Raw genomic sequence first — 7,808 nt, 5'->3', positions numbered from 1 at the left:
CAGAAGAAAAGCCAAAATGACATGAAAAGATCATGGAAAACTCCTTAAAACAGGGACTGTTGGACAATGGACAGTGATTGAACTCACTTCATAGTACCAAAAAAGTACTTCAAAGTACTTAATTACATGCCGTCTTTGCATTCTTAGAAATGTAATACTGCCTACAATGTTGGGCAAAAGTTTGCACCCCAGCAAACTTTTAATATAAAATAAAAGGTTATTTTATTTTAAGTGTACCATTTCTACATGCCACATAATGTTAGATTCAGTAACTGAACAGTAATAGTGCATAAATGTGGAGACATAATTTTGTTTTTACTGTGGACAATGTCTTCACCTGCTTTTACTAAAATCAACAAAATGTGGAAATTGAAGGGGGGCACAAACTTTTGCACAAGACTGTGATGTGCTGACTTATCATGAGCAGCAGCAGAAGCACTTTGGGAAAAGGTTAATTGGCCCTTAGTTCATTCGACCTAATTAAAAAAGATAATTAAGCTTGATTATAAAAGCATAATACGTGAAATATAAAACTGACTCCGAAACCACGAGATCAGATTCCTGAAGAAATTGGACAGAGTCGTTAAGAGGCTATAAAGGTTGTGGGATGCAAATGAACCTCAGCATGAGCTCTAATCTGATTCTCAATGCTGCGTGAACACACGAGAGAGCTGCCAACATTTCTCTAAGCATGCTGGGTAAAATCAAACTGCAAATCACAGAGGCTCATAAAAACCTGCAGGCTCTCCTCACTCAGTCTTCATCACTCCAAAGGCAGAAAAAAGGAGCCACGCGAGAAGAAACAAAAACCATTCAGATCCAAAAACACTCAGCTAATGTTCTCCAAGCAGCTTCTGGATCATTCCCATCACTGTAGGAGAACGTTCTGTAGATTTAGCCCAAAAGGGGAACGTACCAGTATGGGTACATGTGAAAAACATGCCACACATACACACACATGAATGTGTGAGTGAGTGAACGTGTGTGTGTGTGAGATTATAGATTCAAATCTTAAAATTTTTACTAAGTAATTAAAACACACACACACAAATCTGCGTAATGGCCTCCTGCCAAAAGTATGTGGACAGCCTGTTCAAACTAACATTTAAACATGTGCAATAATTTGGATTTGATTTCATTTCTAAACTTTCAGCTAGACTTTGGAACATAACTGTTGGGATTAGCCTTCATACAGAAGCATTAGTTAGATTGAGCAGTGTATTTTAAATCCATTTCTTCATAGCAGTGCCCTCTGTCCTGACCTCAATCCCAGACTACAAGCCAGGCCTATGTAATATAACTGCACAAAAGCACATCCCTGCAGTGATGTTCCAAAATCTTCCCAAAAAAAGATTAAAGTCTTTATTAGAGGAATTTTTTCACTCTTCAGCTCTGTAGATGTTAGATCATAGCAAGTGTTGGAATATAAACTCTGTTCTCTGTAGCGCTTTTACACTTTTGAACTCTATTGTAATATTGTTTCTGTCTAATTGTGTGTGTGTGTTTATTGCATTATAATAAACACAGCTATTTTCCGCATTAGCAGGAGGAGCAAATGGTGCGATGACACACTGATGAAATAAACATTTACTCAAAAGACAATCAGCAGAACACAGTTTATACACACGCGCACACACACACACCCCACGGCTTAATGCGAAAGTGTGTATCTGTGCCAGCCTCTATGTGGGTGTGTGTGCTCAGTGGCTGTGTGTGGTTTTTAAAGTATACAAATGGTGAATGCCAGCAGCACCTAATTTGTAGAAAAAGTGTGTGTATGTGTGTATGAGGAGCAGTATGGGTGTAGCAGTGTGTGTGTGTGTGAGGAGCAGTATGGGTGTAGCAGTGTGTGTGGGTGGTATTAGGAGTGTGTGCCATTGTGACTGTGGCCTATATTCCATGCTAACCTGGTTCATTCAGCTGGAACATTTCTTGCTCTGAAGCACCTCAGCAGAGTGAACCAAATTTACCCGAATCTACGTGACTCTCCCTAATCTGTGTCACACAGAGCTGTATGCACACACACACACACGCACACACACACACACACACACACACACAACATGGCTGCAGATCTTACATCTAAATTAGGTTAAAAGAGAATTCCTTATAGTGGCACGAACGACAGGAGCTTCAGACACGACATCTATATTCCTGACGCATATAGTAGGGACAGAGACTGAAGTGGACGTTGATAAGTGAACCAGTGTTAAGACCTATGGGAAAGACATAAGAAACTCATGATTAAGATTGTGTTTAAAATCAGAATCAGATGCTCCTGATCTTCAGTGATCTTTAGATCTGCTTTTATCTACATACAGAGTAGCACAGTACAGAAAGCCTTTATTACAAGCACTAATGCTAATCGACAGTTTGATGTTAAGGAGAGTTTCTTTGTCTGGGGGCCCACAAAGTGAATGATTATGTTATTTTCTAATAAATTCTACATTTATAGGGAATAAAATATGTTGTTTTCAGTTGGGTTGGTTGAATCAACTGATGAAGGAAACAATATGAACGTTTAACAATATGAACGTTTTTTATAGCAAAGACAGAAAGAAGCTCTCAGAGCACAAAGAAGCAGATTTTTCTGAAGCCTGAAAAAGAATGCTGGTTTGTTACGATGTGAAATACTCAGTGAAATAATGTCTGTCTTCTGTTTCTCCCCTTAAATGTACATGTTTCATTTTATTTTGTTTCATTTTCATGTTCTTACTATCATTTTATCCTAGTTGGGGTTATGGTGAGCCCAATTTCCTAGGAATCTCAAAGCGCAGTGCAGTAATACACCTTGGACATGATGCCAATCCCCCTCAGACCAGGCCAATCATCCCAGCAGTTGTGAACTAGTGTAATTTACCACTCTACTGATTGATGTGTTTATTGTGAATCACTAGTGAAGGTAAGAAAACATCTAAGTCCTGATTTTTTTTAAAGAAAAACATCTGAAGCACCAGCGCATCACACCACTGGAGCTTATGGTGTTTTTCATTTTCTCCCTGGTTAAGGTGGTGGTGTTCCGATAACAGCAGAAGTGTATAACGTCAGTGGTTGGTTTGCTTTGAAGAGTCGGAATCCAGTTCTCGCTATCAGCGGTGCTTTGTTTCTAACTTTAGAGCTGGAGTGGATGATCTAATGAACTAATCATAGTGACTCTTCTTTATCTGGACAGTTTGACCTTTAAAACAGGTCCCAGGTGCAAATCACTGAGTGTGGAGAGTTTTAATTAAAAACATAATAAGCTGGTTAAACAGTGACCTGTAGGAGTGAAGCTTCCAACTGAATATGAATCCTCCTGTAGCGTCACTACTCAGCAATGTTCAGTCAGGCTGATCCAGACTGACTCTTTAGATCGAATACCAGGATGTTAGTAGGATAGTATTACTAACAGACTGGTGAAATTAATAATATAAAAGTTTTTGTCACATTCCAGCATGATGATGCTTCTGTGCAAAAACATCTATAAAACACATGGCTTTTAAAAACCTGACCTCACAGATGCTCTTTCAACAAGAAGAATTCTTCACTCCAACTCGTGTTCTTGTCGAATAACTTGCCAAAGGAGCAAAGGCGTCATGTCTGCCCAAATAATAAGAAAGGAAATAAATGAATGATTTTATGTTGGAAGTTGAGTTTTTAGGTGCTCAGGCTGTTAATAGTAATGTTTACAAAGACAGTGAGTATCTTGTTTCCTGTCTGTGTTTCAAATGTTCACATTTTCCACACTTGTACAGGCATTTTTGATTATCCAAAAAAGTAAAAATGAACAATCTGGTACTTTTTTGAAACACTTATTTTGTATTTGCTTATTGGCTGGTCTGAAGTGGAAGGGGGGTGGCTGAGGCCACAGAAGAAATTGGTGTCCTTTGCAGGGTGTGTTACTGCATTGCATCAAGTGATTCTAGCGAAAATGGACCCAAACCCTGGCCAGGAAAAAGCATGAAACTGAATGTATGGTTTTGCTTTTCCATCCTTCTCTTACACCTTTGGCTGGAGGAAACATTAGCCTTGTTATAAATGTGAAGTCCTCTGAGGGGTTGAACTAAGTTTACTTCAGAGTAATCGTCCTCGGTGTCGACATCATTTAATTAGTTTAAAATCCAGAACAGAAAGCAAGTGGTTTGAAATGATTTATTATTTATTACAGACCAGACTTCCAGCAATTTCATGACATCAGTTTATTAGTGACTTTAATCATTGTTGCGAGAAGCACAAATCACTCAGGGTGGAGCTGAAGAATTCCGTTAAAACTCCTGCAGTGAGGAAAATGTCATCATCTCTCAGTGTCTGTACCACTGTCTACTCTTTTGTTCCAGTGGATAGATTCACGTCCCCGTCTTTACAAAAGACCACAGTAGAAGTGACCTGTGTGTGTACAGCAATAATGTAGAGAGCCTCTCACCTCTACACAGCAGGTTAAACAGACTGAAGGATATTAAAGAGTAACAAACGACAGGGTGTGTTTAATTTGGAGTCATTATTTAACTTTGAGTAAAAGGACAAAACTTTCCCATGACCTGAGAGCTGTGAGAATGGCTTACATTGGGTCTGTCTCAATATTGACAATTCAATTCAAAAAGCATGAACAGATCTTTCTCTTTCTTTTCTTCTTTCTTTCTTTGTCTGTCTGTCTGTCTGTCTGTCTGTCTGTCTGTCTTTCTATCTCAAAGATTAACACAAATCTACAATCCTTCTCTAAATGGTTCTAATAAGCATTATTGGCTAAGAATCAGCTAATGGGGAGAACATAAAAGAAACTTGACCTTATTATGGTGTTCCAAAAACCTCTCTAGAATAATTTTGGAAAGTATAGATAGGAACATTATTTTTAAAATATGGGAACATGATCAGGAAAGAGGGTTTCCACTCTACACAATTTCCTAACATTTGAAAGAAAATGCAAAGCAATCAGAGGACAAAATGATTTCCACCAGATGCTGCTGATACCAATATGGATCCACCCCTGCACCTAACAGCAACAGACATTTGTTTATAGTTTTGGCTGAGACTGGATCACAGAAGTGTTGTTTTTTATTCTGGCGGTATTTTTGGGACTGTGCTACCCTGTAAATTAGCATTAGTTCCCATCAGTGAGATTTCAACTGTGATCTCTGTTTCTCTTTGCCGATGCTGTTTGCCCATGTTTGATGTTCAGTGGCATGAATTTAGACTGTTTTTCTTACATTCAGCTGTAATTCAGGAACTGAAGTACAAAGAAGAGCCTTGCTGCTTGTCTTCCTTTAGCCCAGAGAGGTGGGTCGAATCAGCCAGGCTTGTAGTTTAAAGAATAGAAGGTACTGGTCCATTTTAGCTTAGCACATATGCACCATTGGTTTAAATTCACTGTGGGCATCTTCAGGAATCGAGTGGTGGAAACACAGAAGTGGCATAATGTTGCAGCACTTGAGTAGATTGAAGACCCAGTATGCAGCTGCATTTTAAATTAGTATCTGGGGGACATGCAAAGATCTACCAGGTCAATTTTATCTGCACCTTGATTTTAATTGGTTGATCTATAGTTTATAACTGGTACTTGCATTCTCTGATATTATTTTTAAAGCTGTGATGTAATGGTATCAGTGTAGCAGTGTTGTTGGGATTTTTAGGCTGGGATTTTTAGGCTGAAAAATATAAGGCCAAAAAACCAGTGTTCCATGATCAGAAAGTCCACTGATGAATGACTACAGGAAGATGAACACAAGTTGTGTCTCTGTCCACCTACAAGTAGCGCTAACAAGGAACGTGTTTCTAATAAATTCTAACAACACTGCTGCACTAATACCAAAACAACACACACTAGAATGTCATTACCATGTTAGTGTCTCTGCAGTGGTGAGAATGGTCCACCAGCCAAACATCACAGAGGATTCATACTAGTGTACAGAGCAAAAATTGGGCTACAGTCAGAAACTGTGTTCCGACAAAGTGTATCTGTGTGGTAGGTGCAGCGTATAGAACACACATATGTACATATGAATAATTTAGTTTTAATATTTTCTACAAATAATGTCTCAGATTATTTTCTTATTCTTGGATCTGTGTAATACGTTTCTAATATTTAAATGAGTTTCCTGAATGTAAAATCACTTTTTAATCGTTCAACATTTCTCATTATTGTGAGTGTGATGACAAATGCTTTTATTTTCTCTCCAGCTGAGCAAACTAAGTGTGAACATTGTTAACCCAGAATGCTTCTGTTTCTCTCTGTAAAGCCTCCTGTTCATTACTTTTATTGTGTAAGTACAGTATATAAACTCATCACACACACACGCACACACACACTGAATAAAGCCAAGACAAGTCATTGTTCTGCACCTGTATGAACTGAAACACTAAGCTAACAGCACACACATTACAGATGAAGTGTGAGAACAAATCCGGACTGCTAAACAAATTACAATTAGCTGCTCACCTTAACACACTGCTGACAGACACACACTTAACAAACCCACACTAATCACACATCACGCGTCCCCACATGCACGCACACACACAATCACACTAACTACCACATAGACAAACTAAACACACACAAACACAGATATATCACGAACACATACTCTCACATAAACACACACACACACACACACCTACACTGAAAGACTTTCACTCTGTTCATTTTGTTGCCTTGTTGCAGATAAACAGCAGATTAAGTGTACAACCGTTGTTATTGGAAGGTTTGTAGGCCTATATTACAATGCAAAATGTTCTTACAATATTTTAAATCGTTTTTTTGTTCTATCTATACAACAAATCAACAGGCAAAGTTATCTAATAAAGTAGAAATTCTTAATGTTTATTAATACTCATGTAGAGAACCAGCTACATCAGAGGCCAACTCCAGACACGAACCTGGGTCTTAGGAGTAGTGGGCTAGGATTGTTTACTGCTGCACCATCTGTGCGCCCCCTACTGTTAAATGAGGCACAATGTGCCAAAAAGGATGGATACTTTTCAAAGGTTTTGGTAAATCGTGTCCAAGGTCTGTAGGTTCCCTTGATGTTCACCACACATGTACTTATCTGACCAGGTTACTTTTTCTCCCCAGCATCTCTCAACTTACTCGTACCTGTTTTTCATCAACAAAGCTGGTGCTGATGCTGGTTTCTGCAAACTAGTAAACATTTTAAGAACAGACCTGCATTTACACTGGTTTGGATGTGGCCATTCCATCATCTTCCAAACAGAAATTGGCAGACACAGTGTAAACAACATATCTAACGTTCCAGAAGTAGACATTATTTATTAGCATCTGTGCACAAAGACAAAAAAAAGACAAAAAGCAAGTGCTGTGTTTGCTTGATCTGTTATGATTGTGTACAGTTATTATGCAGCCTGTTGCACAGACACTTTTTGTGATTTCTAGTAATGTGTTTGAGCATTTGATGTGTATTATGTGTGATCACACAGATCAAGTTATGTGGTTGAATAGTATATTTTGTATTGAGAATCATATCTCAATGCGTTTCAGCAGACCACTGATGATTCATTACTGCTGTTTTTGCTGTTCTCTTGCTTTTAGCTGTAAATGGCAGAAAGGTGGGTAATTAACAAAATTATTTTAGGATTTTTATACACCTCAGTGTCAATGCAGGGAAGAGAGTAGTGCTCCAACCGAAAAATATAAAGCCAAATATAAATGTGTCCTGAGATCAGAAAGTGTCCACTGATAAAAGAAAGCACATACTGAGTCTCTGAGTGTCCACCTACAAGTAGCACTAACAAGGTATGTGTTCCTAATAAATTCTAACAACACTGCTGCAATCACACAAGAACAACACACACTAGTATGCCATTACCATGTTAGT

This window comes from Trichomycterus rosablanca, chromosome 18 (genome assembly GCF_030014385.1).
Source record: "Trichomycterus rosablanca isolate fTriRos1 chromosome 18, fTriRos1.hap1, whole genome shotgun sequence".
Lineage (NCBI taxonomy): Eukaryota > Metazoa > Chordata > Actinopteri > Siluriformes > Trichomycteridae > Trichomycterus > Trichomycterus rosablanca.
The sequence above is the reverse complement of the archived record's forward strand: the minus strand, read 5'-3'. Positions refer to the sequence as shown.